We start from the raw sequence: 15,677 nt of genomic DNA, 5'->3' as shown, positions 1-15,677 counted from the left end.
CTAAAAGTCCACGACTTTTCATAGCGTTTTTTCGTCGTTATGCAAAATGCTATAATATGTCTCCAGCGATAGCACAAATATGATGTTATAAATGCTTTTTTATAACGTGAGAAAAACCGCTATCGAAACATTTTGATAGCGTCTTTTATTGCATTGAGAAATTGCTATAAAATGTTTCAATAGCGTTTTCAATAACATGGAAAAATGCTATAAAAGACATTTTATAGTGTTTTTTTTTCTTTTTTTGCGTTCGGAAAGCATTGTCAAAAACATTTCACTGGCTATTTTAATAACATTGAAAAAAGGCTATAAACAAATTTTTGTAGCATTTTATGAATGTTGTCGTAGCAAAAAGTCACTGACTTTTAATAGCGGTTTTTGTCGAGCTATTAATAGCAAGATAAAAGGTACTTATGTTTTAAAATTATTTTGCCTCACTAACATTTCATAATCACATTATTAGTAGAAGAGTTACCATAGAACTATACATATATTGTTTCATTGAATAATATATGTTATTTTCTATGCATTACAATTTTGTTTATAAAGGAAAAAAATCCTTTGAGAACAAACCTAAACAAAAGACAACTACTCTGTTTTAGAAAACTCAATACATCACAAGAAAACTGATAAACTGAAGCATTTCGTTGTACAACAAATTTTCCATGAAACCATTTCTCACAGATATCACAGTAAATCCAAAATTCATTTGAAGCATAGTTTTCACTGCATGCCCCACATAAGGTGTCATCGTGCTTGTCTTCATCCAGCAAAATAGATAAAAAGAAAAAAAAAACATCGTTAACCAACTGAAAAATTGTAGACTATTCAGTAGAGGACACTAAACGGAGGATAGCTCAACTGGTATCAACTATGTACGATAACCTCAAGATTATGGTTTCGATTCCCCCTCCCCTCAATTGTCTAAAAAAGTCTAGCAGAGCAACAAACATTATCATAACTAGTATCGGTATCCCAACTTCATTCTTTTCCAATATATAGAACTAGTATCGATTTAAAACGAACATCAAAAACATTTTATAGCAAGATCAACCGAAATAACTCCTACATGAACTAAAGTAAAAATCAAAATACCGTGACCATTTCAAATACATTTGGCAAATCATTTATAATATTAAATAGTCGTCTCCTACATCAAAAGAACATCGAAAAACATTTTATAGCAAGATCAACTGAAATAACTCCTACATGAACTAAAGTAAAAATTAAAATACCTATCACACTTCAAATACATTTGGCAAATCATTTATAATATTAAATAGCCGCCTCCTGCATCAAAAGAACATCGAAAAACATTTTATAGCAAGACCAACCGAAATAACTCCTACATGAACTAAAGTAAAAATCAAAATACCTATCAAATTTATCAAATCCAAATCTCCCACCAAAATAGTAGGCAACAAAGAGCAACCAAGAATCACTATATGTACAGCAACAAAGACCAACCAAGCATCACTATATGTACAGTAATCAAAGCCAACCAATCCCTTTCTTGCATGCCATCTTTTGCAAAACTAATACCCAATGCTAGGTCTAGAAGTTTGGGAGGTACTTCTTCAGCATAAGTTAGAATAACTTCCCATACTTCATTTGGAAACCCATACAAGCATAGATTTCTTTCTCTGTAAGCATCAAAGAACCGATATACATATCTAAGAAGGGAGTTCTAAATTTAAGATCAAGAATGTAAAATCCAATACTTGGACGAACAAGAGACAAGAAAAAAAATGGACTAATTAAATGCACATAATATTAAATGAAAGGAGATGGGGACAAAAGTTAATATTCCAAATAACAATAAAATACAACTCAACTTCGTTTACAATAAATTTATAGCTTAGAAGATAAGAAGCAAACAGAGTTACAAGCATGTACCAGGATCACATTGTTGATAAAACCCTTCAACATCTGAAAGATAAAATCGAAAAGAAATAGACATTCACAACTACCAAAGGTAACCGAAACAACCTAGTGTTTCTTGCTCTCAATCAAATTGACATGAATAAAGACTCCAACCATCACCTTTATTGAACAAAAAAAATCAGCAAGACATAAAATTATTGCTTGGAAAATGATTTTACAGAGAGAGTTTCAATTGAAAATTCTTCAGCCATGAGCGCAAATAAAATGTAGGCAGAGGCAATATTCACATTATGACCTTAGTTATATATATTTCCCTTTCGTCAAAGCATATAAGCAATAGCAGCAAAAGGTAATATCAAGTGAAAAAAAGTTTGATATAGTAGGATTAACCAAGTTACCAGTCGCCAGATTACTTCCATCTGAGGAGAAGCATAATCCAGAGGAAGAATCTCTGTGACCTTTCAGTGTATTCAAATCTAACGGGTGATGTTTCTTGTTTTGATCCTACATTTGACAATCAAAAAAGGAAAAACTAATTATAAGAGAAATATTAAAGCTATTCAATGCATCAAGTAAACAATATATGGATTTGGAATATTTCAATTCGAATACAACTGTTTTCCTCTGCAGATCATACTAGAAAACACGTGAACATTCGGACAACATACACCTTATGAATTAAAAAAAAACCAAATGCAAAAAGGAAATCAATGCAGCATAAAGCTTGAAGTAGTTCATAGGAAACTCTTAATCATTCTCACCTAAAATGTGCTAAAGATGCCAAAATTCCACACCTTGTCTGCTGGACAACAATCAATATTTTTCGAACAACTCCCTTTACCAGTTGTGTAGATTCCCCTTGGAGCAACATTGATGATGTGTTTAAGAAGTTGACTCTTTGCAACTCCAGAATCATCCATCAAACAAATATGCAAGTCTCCTCTAATCTGCAATGACCAATTAGTTTGGAATTTCAATTTTTAGTTCCATCAGTGAAGAGCTGATGGAAATCATCCTAAACTTACAAAATGCAGCCTCTGCACAAGTTAGTGATGATTAGGTGTCATATTAAAATTTTACATTTTGTTGATAAGAGACAGAAATTAGGACCCTACAAAAATTGAAATTCCAAACTCTTGAGTTTGGCCTGCAAACCAAATGCTCAGCTAACTTTTGAAGTTTGGCCTGCAAACCAAATGCAACGACATGCATTAGGACTAATATCAATCAAACTACGAAAGAGAAAAGAAAATATTTTTCTAGCAATGCCTTTGAAGAAGTAATTGAAAAACCTCCTGAAACTTCCGAAATTTTGATGCTCTAAGTTGAAGAATTTCAAGTTTCCTTTCGTTTGGTTTGTTCTAGAACGTTGAGATGGGCACTCAAACAGAGGCATGAAGACTCGAGCTGTTATCTCCTGTGTAACAGAAAAGTGACTATATGAGTAAAAATAACAAGAGTGTAGAAATGAAATAACCAATAGGGGAAAAAGTTAACATTAGGACTGAGAGAAGAGCCGTACAATTTTAAAGCTCAATAACACAAGTGATATAAATGCACATTCTAAAACTATAGTTCGTCATTGAGAAAAGATTCATTTCATCAATTTTTTTCTTGTTGAAAAGAAATGGCAAACATCAACTTCTTTACAATTTAGATGACCTAGTATATCTCGAAACCATAGTCTTTGCATGTATAAACTGCCACTTGTGTCAATGGTTTAACATTTGAACAACGTGTCACAATACCACATATCCTCACAAGTTGACCAATATATGACGCTTTGACCTCTCTTATGGTAAATGGAAGACCCTTTGAAGATGCTCTAATGTAAACTTCACTGAAAGAAGAATGATCAGGCATAAGGAAATTTGGACAATATCAGAATCCTTTTCAAGCATAAAGCAAACTGTAGGCAATTCAGTGCAAAAGAGAATCTTGGATGAAAACCCAACGATTAAACAACATTATTAAAAATATCAATTTATTAGCTGAGGAATTTATTCTGTAAATCAAAATTGATAGACTAAATGACAACACAGGCACATACTTCTATTAGGATTGATGTTAACTAAATTCTTATTTATTCATGAAGATTTCATAAGCATAGTTCTAAAATGTAACGCATCAGTAATAAGCTATGAAATCAAAGCATCAAGCTTGCTAAACTTCTCACCAAGTCTATGAGTGATGATATTGATAAAAGATATCATCCTCGAGTGGGCAAGATGTCTACACAAGTGAAGCATATTGCTTCTATATGATCTAAAGAGTCACAAATGCATAATTAAACAGAACTTTGTATTTGTAATTGACAAAAAGATTACTCAAAGGGAAAACTTGCTTCACTGCTTCTCCTTCTTGAACCAGGGCCCAACCCTCGCTGCCTTCAACTTTAAGATTTCTTACGCCAACCTGAAATAATAATGTAATTCATATGAAATTTAACTAATTTTAATCTATGGAAGAAGCAGTACAATATGAACAGCTTACAAATTTATTCTCTGAGCTCTTTGATTGTATTTCATTTATTATCACCTCAAATGGGAAAAGACATGTGTTCTGTATCTCAACCAAGAAAGGTCTACCTGAACCTAACATTCGAACCAGACAAGAAAATGTAAAATTACAGACAGTAGAAAGCTTCCTGATTGTAAATAAGGGAAGAATATTACATCGACATCCTCTCTACCAGCAGTATGGAACTTATAACTATCACCTCCACATAAGAGAAGAATATTGTATCCTAGAATCTCTTGTAGATACCCATGAAACTGTCAACTTTTTCTTGCGAAATGAATAGTTGTATAATAGAACATCCAGTCACTAAAGCAAAAGATCACTACCTCGATAAATGCTTCTCTTATTCTCTCCTCACTACCTTGAAAGCTCTGGTTTTCTACAAACATCAAACAACCAAAGACAAATCAACATCGATTGAAAGGATTTCCACAAACATCAAACAACCAAAGACAAGATAACCTACTAATATATTCATCACAAACATCAAACAATCACAAACCGAAAGAAGATAGACGAGTCGAAGAATAGACAAATTAGGCCAACGACAAGATGGTGGAGCATACCAAATGAAGACGGATTGATCATCTAAAAGAGCCCTCGGCCTCAACTTATATGCTACTCTACCTTATTATTTTGTGATAGGTAGAGCTTGAGGACTTAGAGAACAGAGAAGCTAAGGTCGGAGGTTAGACTAGATGGAGCTTGGAACGAAGGTGAGGTTGAAGACAGTTGAGAATGGAGAAGATGAGGTTGGAGATTTGACCAAATGGAGCTTGGAACGAAGGTGAGGTAGAAGACTAAAGAGAACGGAGAAGATGATGTCGTAGATTTGACCAAATGGAGCTTGGAATGAAGGTGAGGTTGAAGACTAAAGAAAACGAAGAAGATGGTCGGAGATATAAGTTATGGAAGGGAAGAGTTGCTGATTTTCGCGAGAAGAGAGTCAAAGGAGAAGATTAAGTCGCAAGTTCCCACTTTTCTTTTCTTTTAATTATGTTTTAGTCCCCACACATTTTTCTTTTCATTTTTTAATTCCCACGAGCCTTTTTTTCTTTTCTTTAATAACATTTTATAATATATGTTATTAAAAAATGTTAATAAAAGGATAATTTGTTTTAGTGTATTTATTTCTTATAGTGACATAGTACATTTGTCTCTAAAGGTGATGTTTTAGTGGCATATAATGTTGTTGCTAAAGGTTAATTTGTGACCATTAAAAACATCTTTTATGACGTATTAAAATTAATAGTTAGCACCACTAAAAATTCCTATAGTTTTTTTAGTTTAGAAAACCAATGCTTTTACGATGTTATTGAAAGTGCCAGTAAAAGTATTTTATTAAATAAAAAATAATATCCAATTTACTATATAAACCTATTATAAAATATCAAGTATATTAATCTTAGGAACTATCACTAGACAACATGCAATAACACCAACTTTATCACAAGAAATATATGTTAAGAAACTTCAATAAGCAAAAATCTAAGCTTTTTATCAATTGAACTACGTAAGTTTCTTGAATTAACTTAGACTTTCAATCAAAGATCTAAAAAATTGCATATATATCCTTGAATGTACATATAGTTGGTCATTACATACTTACAATATAGGAATGTCGTTCTTATTCATATTACAAAACGAGTTAGGATCATCGTTCTTAATCATTAAACACAAAGTATATATAATAATAAGAAACAGAGACATCACCCTCCTCCAAGCACCACAACACTCTTAGATAACTCCAAACTCAAAGTCTCACTAATTGTTATCCCCAACTCCTTGAAATCTACAAATAAAATGAGAATAGCATCAAAGTTAAAACTTTATCTTTTAAGTCTAAGAACTTCGATACTAGAATTATGTTCTTGAAATAGAAACAAATTGTAGGATCTCTATGAAGTATTGAAAGCTTACAAACATAATTATTTACCTTTTTTCGACGCCATGCATGACACGTTGGAGATGGTTTCAATCATTCCCGACACCATAAGTGAAACATCGAGAATGGATGAAACAATTTTTGACGTTTCACTTTATGATATCAAGAATAGAGGGATCTCTCCACATTTTCAAGGTGCGTCAAGAGATCCCCTATTTATTTGAGTTCTATGTTCACAAAACATAAAACTCAAAACGAAAGGAAAAGAGGAAGAGGTCAAGAGAGAGAGATCATCATGTCGTTGCTGTCCATCGTTCGCCATCACCGTCTGGTTGCTCCACCGCTCACCGTCCTTCCTTCGTCGTCATATTTGACACCGTCACTCAACACCTAAGTTGTGTTTTTTTTGTTTTTTTTAAAGTTAATTAAATGTTTTGAATGAATGTATATTTAGATTGTTTGCATGGATAGAGTAAAATAAAGGAGAGTGGAACGTGGGCTTACAAAATTGAAATAGCATGCCTTGAACCATAAGCTCGACCGTGTAGTTGATGGACATTGACATGTAGGAGTTGTGGAGCCACTATTGGGAATCGTTCCCAAGTCCATATTTGTAACAGTATTAATGATCTAATAATTTCACGAATACCTTGTTTGGATGTCTTGCATAACTGTTTATATAGCCAAGCCAAACAAGCTTCACCCTAAGAATATCGCCCCGGGTGCACATAACGAGTTGATTTATCTGTGAACATACTTCCACCTATCAATTGTAAAATCTATGACCATGCATAACGTGTGATAGTTTCCTCATCGGCATCATCAGCCAATCTAGGAAACTCTACCCCCAACCATGTTAAACTCAATCTCAAACCTCTAATTTATTCAGGAGGTGAGCTCACACCGAGTAACACTAGACAAACATGCAACCATCATCATGCCTCTGACCAGTAATAGGCTCGACATCAATAGGTAATCTCACAAAAACTTCCACATCCTGCAATGTAACAGTGTACTCTCTAACTGACATGTAAAATGTATGAGTCTCTGATCTCCATCTCTCAACAAGTGCAGTGATAAGATACCAGGCTAACTAAATGAACCTTAATCTGGTAATCCCATAGAATCCTAAAGTACATAGCAATGGAAGTATGTTGCGGTGTAGTGGGATAGTACGATAGACAACTGTCTCACATCGTCTACAGTTTATCTCAAGCGTATTACAATCACCCTATATAGTTTCTGATCAATAAATGTTCTTATTATATAAAACATCCGGATCGATTGGTCCTGGGTTTAATGCTATTATCTACATAAATATAATTTACTTGTAGGATTAAAAATAGAAGAAAAAAAAAGTAGAAGTCAATTTTAATTAAATATAAATTATTTATAATCTACAGTAACAAACATTCTAATATTTGAAAATTTACAACAAAATAATCTTAAGCACACAAAGATCTCTAACTATCAGGTGTCTGTCTCCTTAACAATGTACACCTTTGTCGGTTATGACCAAGTTGACCACAAAATGAGCATCATTGTTAAACACTTTGTTCTATCCAATCTATCTCGTTGTGATAATGTGAACTCTTTGGTCTACCTAGTTTTTTCAACATCGATAGATCTGGATGTAAGACAGGCATACTTGTGGATGTGATCCAATAAGTTTTATACAGTACAGGTTGAAACTGAGGACTATAGCATGCAGCATAAGTTGATATTTTATAATAGTCCTCAATAAAGTCTTTATAGTTCATGTTAAACATTGAACAAACCGCTATAAAATGTGAGCATGAAATACTGAAGGCTTTCTACTTGTTACACGAACAGGACCGCTCTGACGCACTTAACCTTAATATTTGGATATTTCATCCTTTAGAATTTAAGTCATGACATCCAGTTTTTACATGAAATACGCCTTAAAATCAAGCATATTATTGTACTTCATGCTTATTGGATCTTACAGCCCATTTTAATATTTTTTCAAGTGCGTACTTGAAAATTGACGCAATTAGTATAACATGCACACCATAAAATCTATTAACATCTATGATGTTCAAAACTCCATATCTGGTGTATTTATCTCGACGTTCCAATGCAGCTTTTATTCCTTTCTCCTTTTTCAAAGTAATTCACATGTTTGAAGAATGTGATTTGAGATAGAGCATTTATCGATAACCTTCGAGTCCTTTGAGTACGCCGCTCATGCACTCCGATAGATTTGTTGTAATCCACTCTAAAATCCTCCGTCATGTACTTGAGCCCACTTTTCTATAAGAATGTCATAAAAAAACTTATACAGCTGCTGTTTATTCTCATTAGATGTTGAATGGTTTTATCAAACTTTTGGATCTGGAATTGACACCCGATACGATAAGTGTAATTCTCCAATGGTGTGAATTTATACCTCTTGTAGAAATTGCTGGCGACATGGCACAAACAGAATTTATGATGACAATTCGATCTTGTCCACCCATTTTTTGGATTGTTCACCACCGATATAATGCAAGCATGTCAATAGAAAACCAAGCATACCTCATTGTGGGTCACAATTTATTTTAGATGTCATAAAAACCATCCCCATGAATCTGTAAACTCCTCTTCCACAATGGCAAATGTTAATGGTAGAAAATGACCATTCGAATCAACAAATATAGCAATTAATAACTTTCTTCGATACTTGCCATACAGGTGAGTGCAGTCAATCTGAATAAGTGGCCTGCATCTTTTAGAGGCTTCTATACAAGGACCAAATGCCCAAAATACTGATGATAGTATGACATGACCTTCAGTACGTGTGGTATGTACCTTCTATTCAACAAGTGTTCCATAATTGGTATGCTTCACCATGTACAACCACCTAGATGTACGACTCATCCCAATCGCCACACTTTGACAACTACTTTTCTTTTACCACCCCAAGCCCTATGGTAAGAAACATGGTAGCCAAACTTTTTCTTGATCATGGATTGTAGTGACGCAACACTTATTGACGATTTTTATCTAACAGATTTAAAAAACTCTCGTACAAGCATTGAAGAATCCAATTGTACATGACTATGACTAAGTTCTGAGTAAAAGCAAGTATGTAGGTCAAATAACTTTATGATCTCAAATAAACCATGAGATTTTTATCATTATTGCACGAAGTCTCCATCTGTAACCTTCATCTGACTTTTTACATCGGACAACCCACGTTATCGGTGTTAACTCTACTACTTAATATGGTGCACGACTCCTAATAGCAAAGCACTTAACCATATGTTGTAGCATTTCTTTGTTTTCAAAAATCATTCCCTTATACAATTTTGTGTGTTCGGTCACCACCTAAACTATAATTGGATTATGTTCCTGAATGCTATCTACTGCATTCATGTCCAACTCAGTGAATGTATTGGATGGAACTTCATATTCACAACCATCGAAGTTCATCTCTTCGAATTCGTCTCTTCATTACCTAATATGCAAGTAAGGAACTTTTTATGACCTACCTATTCGTTTATAGATCTTGTCATTTTCTGCTCTTATCTTTCGAATCCATTTTCTAAATCACCAGAGTTAGGATTCTTTCTGTTTCAAGCAAGCTTGTATTTCTTCGGACGCAGCTCGTAATAATGTCCAACTACCCTCGTTACGCATGCTACCCATGTCTCTATGATCGAACTAGCTAAAATAATATTCAACTTCCCTTCCTCTGTTTGAGTGCCCATTGCACATAATTCTGAAATACACAACAAGTTCGATATCAAAAGTAGATACAATATACATACAACAAAACATACATTTGTATGAAATAACAAAACATCCATCAATATACATTCAAAACCATGAACATACATACAACAGAACAACCATCAACTACAACTCTACAATCTCTACAATCTAAATATTTATGTTGAAACATTTCCTTAAACATAAACTACAAACAGATACAGAAATATTACCTTAAACATAAACATAAACAATACCCTAAACATAAACTACAATCTCTACAATCTAAACATTTATGTCGAATAATTGCCCTAAACATAAAGTTGAATCTTTACAATCTAAACATTTATGTCGAAACATTACCCTAAACATAAATTACAAACAGAAACAGAAACAGAAACATTATCCCAAACATAAACATAAACATTACCCTAAACATAAACTACAATCTCTACAATTTAAAGATTTATGTATAAACATTACATTAAACATAAACTACAAACAGAAACAGAAACATTACCCCAAACATAAACATTATCCTAAACATAAACTACAATCTCTACAATCTAAACATTTATGTCGAAACATTACCTAAACATAAACTACAATCTTTACAATCTCTACACTCTAAACATTTATGTCAAAACATAAACATTTATGTTGAAACTTAAATCTAAAATCTAAAATCTAAAATCTAAAATCTAAATTAAAAAATCTAAAAAATAAAGGGTTTGAAACTTACAAAAAATGGAAGAACGACGACGAGGCGACGAGCGAGATGGCGACAAGGACAAGGCATGATGGGCGTGATAGACTATTCTCCCCTCCTTCTTCTTATCCTCTCTTTCTTTTCGAAATTTCAGTTCTGTCTTTGAGAGAACTGAAATGAAATATATAGGAGAACTCATGAATCCATTAGCTATTCATTGAGAATAATTAGATACAGTCCCGATGAATTACTAATGGCGTTGGGAGTAGGTAAATTTTTCCTGACACCATGTATGAAGCATCAAGGATCTTGCTCTAACACATAATTCATGTTTGAGTTTATTCTGACGTTCCATGCAATCTGCCGGGACCAATATATCTATTCTAGATGCCATGCATGGAGCATCGGGAATAGTGCTCTGACATATAATAAATGTTCGAGTTTATCCCAACGTCCCGTGCAAAATGTTGGAAACAATGTTTCTATTGCCGACATTGGTTGAGAATCGTCGAGACTATTTTTTCCCGATGTATCATGAAGAAAGTCGAGAAAAGATGATATTAAAATAATGTTTTTATCATCCAACGTAAGAAGCACTACGTTAGGACTAGCAATTTTTTCTGACGTTGCTTCTTTCGATGTCAATTTGTGCATCGGGAAGCCCCCGATTTCTTGTAGTGTAAACGATAATGTATCAATATCTAAACGATTAGTTGTCTATCCTAGATAGACAAAGATAAACCACTATCACGAATAGATCATTTAGATTTGGTACAAGATCGTTTAGACCGGGTATAAGCGTATAAGACCATTTAGACTAGGTATAAGGGTACAAGATCATTTAGGTCGAGTACAAATGTACAAGATCGTTTAGACTGAGTATAAGGGTATAATATTGCGTACCAAGATCGTTTAAATTTGGTACAAGATCGTTCACTCTAGGTACGAGGGTACAAGATCATTATAGTGGGTACAAGGATACAAGATTGTTGGAATTTATGTCCTAAGACTCGTAGTTTGTAATCATATTTTATTCCATAAAGTCGTTATTTAGAATTTGAATACTATAATCTTAGATTAAATAAACTAAGTCTCGAGGCTATTCCGAGTAAAATTGAACTTTATGTAGAGACATAAACATGGATTAAGTTCAAATAAATAGCCTAAATAGTTATAGTATATGAATAAAGTTTAGGGGCCTTATTTAGAGAAACTATGGATGTAGCCCGCTTTGTACTTAGTACAAAATAGGTGATCCTGGATCGTTCATGTAGAGACATGAAAGTGAGGGCATCCTATATAAAATGTTTACATAAGATTGGACCTTGAAATAGTCACTTTTATGTTATAACGAAGTTTACTGTTTAAAGGTGACTATCTCGATTATTAATGAACTAGGTAACTTAATCTTAATCCTGAGCTAACTATGAACTCCTATTCATACGATATTATTCTTAGATTTGGAAAGGTGAGGGCAGCTCATCAACGTTAGCCCAATAAGCCTCCCATTTCAGTTGTAAGATCGGGTGGATAGCATTGGCTCAATAAGCCTCCCATTTCAGTTGTAAGATCGGGTGGATAACGGTGGCCCAATAAGCCTCCCATTTCATGTGGTATCGGAGCATGCTTTATTTTTACCTTATTGCATGTGGTAGGTACCAATTTATTTGATTAATTATGGTTGAACTAAAATGGATTTTTTATTATTTTAGCCCTAGATTAAGTTTTTTTATATTAATTATTGTAATTGGCCCGGATTTTGGTAGCCGTAATAATTTTCTAGAGGGTCTCTAATTTTATTAGAGTCATTAGAGTTGAAAAGAGGTTGTAACTGCTTCAACTGAGAGATAGAAAAGACTGTTTTCTAGAAGAAATTGAGAGGATAGACCCGAATCAAGCTTCTAGACCCAAAAACCCGACTCGAATCTGCCTCGCATTTCGTCAGCTACCCGCTTGCCTTGATTTATGAACTAACCCTTCATCAGATCCGACTCGACCCAAAGGTTTGTATGCAGCTAGCCAATTTCAGCTTAAGCTCGCGCGCTCAGCTTGGTTTCTCAAGCGCCCGAGAGCTTGACCCAGATCCGATTCGATCCTCTTTCGCTTGTCGTGTGATACACGTCTGATCTGTCTAACCTGACTTTTCTAAATGGCAATCTTGAGGAGAGTATCTATATGACTCAACTATGAGGGTTTATAAAACAGGGTCAAGAACAAAAGGTTTGTAAGCTTCAAAAATCAATTTATGGATTAAAACAAACATCTAGATTCTGAAATATAATATTTGATAATGCGATCAAATCTTATGACTTTGAACAAAATGTTGACGAGTCTGGTGTTTACAGAAAGGTAGTCAATTCCATTGTAGCATTCTTAGTATTGTATGTATATGATATTCTACTCAATGGGAATGATGTAGGTTATCTTACTGATATCAAGCAATGGTTAGCTACACAATTTCAAATGAAATAATTGGGAGATGCACAATACATTCTCAGGATCCAAATAGTTCAGAATCGAAAAAATAGAACACTAGCCATGTCTCAGGCATCATATATAGATAAAATGTTGTCGAGATATAAGATGCAGAATTCAAAAAAGGGTTTGTTACCGTATAAATATGGAATTCATTTGTTAAAGGAACAATGTCCTAAGACACCACAAGAGGTTGAGGATATGAGAAATATTCCCTATGCTTCTACTGTTGGGAGTTTGATGTATGTTATGTCATGTACTAGACCTAACATTTGCTACTCAATAGGAATGGTCAGTAGGTATCAGTCCAATCCCAGACGTGATTATCGAATAGCCGTTAAGAATATTCTAAAATATCTTACAAAAACAAAAGACTACATGCACGTGTATGGTACTAAAGATCTGATCCTTGCTATATACACTGATTCTGATTTCCAAACTAATAAATATGCTATAAAGTCTACATCAGGATCAGTATTCACTCTAAACGGAGGAGCAGTAGTGTGGAGAAGCGTAAAGCAAACTTGTATAGCCGATTCTACAATGGAAGCTGAATACATAGCAGCTTGCGAATCAACAAAGGAAGCAGTATGGCTAAGGAAATTCTTGACAGATTTGAAAGTTATTCCAAATATGCATCTGCCAATCACTTTATACTGTGATAATAGTAGTGCAGTTGCAAATTCACGATAACCTAGAAGCCATAAACGGGGAAAGCATATCGAGCGCAAGTACCATCTTATCAAGGAAAATGTACATTGTGGTGATGTTGTAGTAACCCAGATATCTTATGAAGAAAATATTGCTAATCCTTTTACAAAAGCCCTCACGACTAAAGTGTTTGAGGGTCAGCTACAAAGTTTAGGTCTACGATGTTTGTAAACCAGGACAAGTGGGAGACTTATTGATCGTGTGCCTTAGTTTTTTTTCATATGTTTATTATACGCATATGTATCATTCTTAAATTCAAAATTGTTTTATCCAACTAGGAATTTTAGTCCAAGTGGGAGTTTGTTGGAATTTATGTCCTAAAACTCATAGTTTGTAATCATATTTTATTCAATAAAGTCTTATTTAGAAATTGAGTACTATAATCTTAAATCCAATAAATTAAGTCCCGAGGATATTTTAAGTAAACTTGAACTTTATCTAGAGACATAAACATGGATTAATTAAGTTCGAGTATATAGCCTAAATAGTCTATAGTTTATGAATAAAGGTTGGACGCCTTATTTAGAGAAACTATGGATGCGGCCCGCTTTGTACTTAGTACAAACGAGGTGATCCTGAATCGTTCATGTAGAGACATGAAAGTGGGGACATCTTATGTAAAATGTTTACATAAGACTGAACCTTGAAATAGTCATTTTTACGTTATAATGTCGTTTACTGTTTAAAACTGACTATTTTTATTATTGATGACCTAAGTAACTTAATCTTAATCCTGAGCTAACTATGAACTCCTATTCACACGAAATTATCTTTAGATCTGCATAGGTAAGGGCAGCTCATTACCGTTGGCCCAATAAGCCTCCCATTTCAGAGGTAAGATTGGGTGGATAGCTGAAGATATAGGGTGCAAGACGAATTCACTCCTACCCATTTTAGGGTTAGTAGATAGGTTGTTCCCTTAACGACTGAACCCAAGTCTTGAACAAGGGGCCCCACCCTCTTATTGTCCTAAGAGGAATTCGGTTTATAGGTTGGACCTTAAACAAATTATTCAATAGTGAATCAGTGGGACTTAAGGAGCAAGACGTGTCTTAGAGGTAAAACGATATTTTTTGATGCAACCGAGCTTATGAACAACTTGTGAAGGACTAACTTTCTAATCATGGTTATATCAAATGGACATAAATATATCTATAGTGAGGGGAGTGCAACTAGGGGACTTTAGTGTAATGACTTGTTAGTTAATGAATGTTGATTAACTCAATATAAAAGAGTTTAGCTAGTTAATCTCGGATCATAATCCATTAGGTTCCCCTCCTAGCTCATATGGAATAAACTTAGAACAATATGATGGAATGAGTCGAATTGTTCGAATTAGGAGATTAGAGAAAACCAACAACTATATGTGATATAGCCATCAATTTTTAGATTACAAATAGAGTTTTATGTTTAAATAAGATTTAAATATTAAATAAATGAATGTGAATTCATACTTGAAAGCTCGGAAAAACTAGCAATAGTCAAAGCTGTAAAAAGTCAAAATGTTGACTTTTGTCTTGAAAAGTTAAACTTTAACCGACAATATATTCAAATGTAATTTAAATCTTGAGAAAATGAATGGGGATTCATGCTCGGAAGGTCAGAATTAGTCAAGGAGGTCAAAATGGTAAAAAGTCAAAATGTTGATTTTTGTCTTGAAAAGTCAAAGTTTAACTTTGACTAGAAATGTCAAATGACTATTTTGCCCCTTAACCAATGATAGTAGAAAAATCCAATATTTTGTTGGATATATAATCCCACTAACTCTTAGTAGGCTAA

At 33.9% G+C, this 15,677-nt stretch overlaps 1 long non-coding RNA gene across 5 annotated transcripts; it reads right to left on the bottom strand.

Annotated features, from left to right (window-relative positions):
* Positions 1-576: 576 nt before the first annotated feature.
* On the bottom strand, positions 577-5,402 carry LOC107990537 (uncharacterized). 5 transcript variants are annotated; one of them, XR_007821208.1, is made up of 10 exons: positions 4,971-5,402; positions 4,731-4,783; positions 4,577-4,658; positions 4,378-4,472; positions 4,212-4,299; positions 3,547-3,724; positions 3,177-3,301; positions 2,646-3,069; positions 2,283-2,388; positions 577-760 (listed from the first exon to the last, which is right to left on the bottom strand). It is a non-coding gene; the product is annotated as an uncharacterized LOC107990537 (long non-coding RNA). The 5 variants fall into 5 exon arrangements; XR_007821206.1 differs by having other exon boundaries at positions 4,560-4,783; XR_007821205.1 differs by having other exon boundaries at positions 4,577-4,783.
* Positions 5,403-15,677: the final 10,275 nt, after the last annotated feature.

This window comes from Cucumis melo, chromosome 5 (assembly GCF_025177605.1).
Source record: "Cucumis melo cultivar AY chromosome 5, USDA_Cmelo_AY_1.0, whole genome shotgun sequence".
Classification (NCBI taxonomy): Eukaryota; Viridiplantae; Streptophyta; class Magnoliopsida; order Cucurbitales; family Cucurbitaceae; genus Cucumis; species Cucumis melo.
The sequence above is the reverse complement of the archived record's forward strand: the minus strand, read 5'-3'. Positions and strand labels throughout refer to the sequence as shown.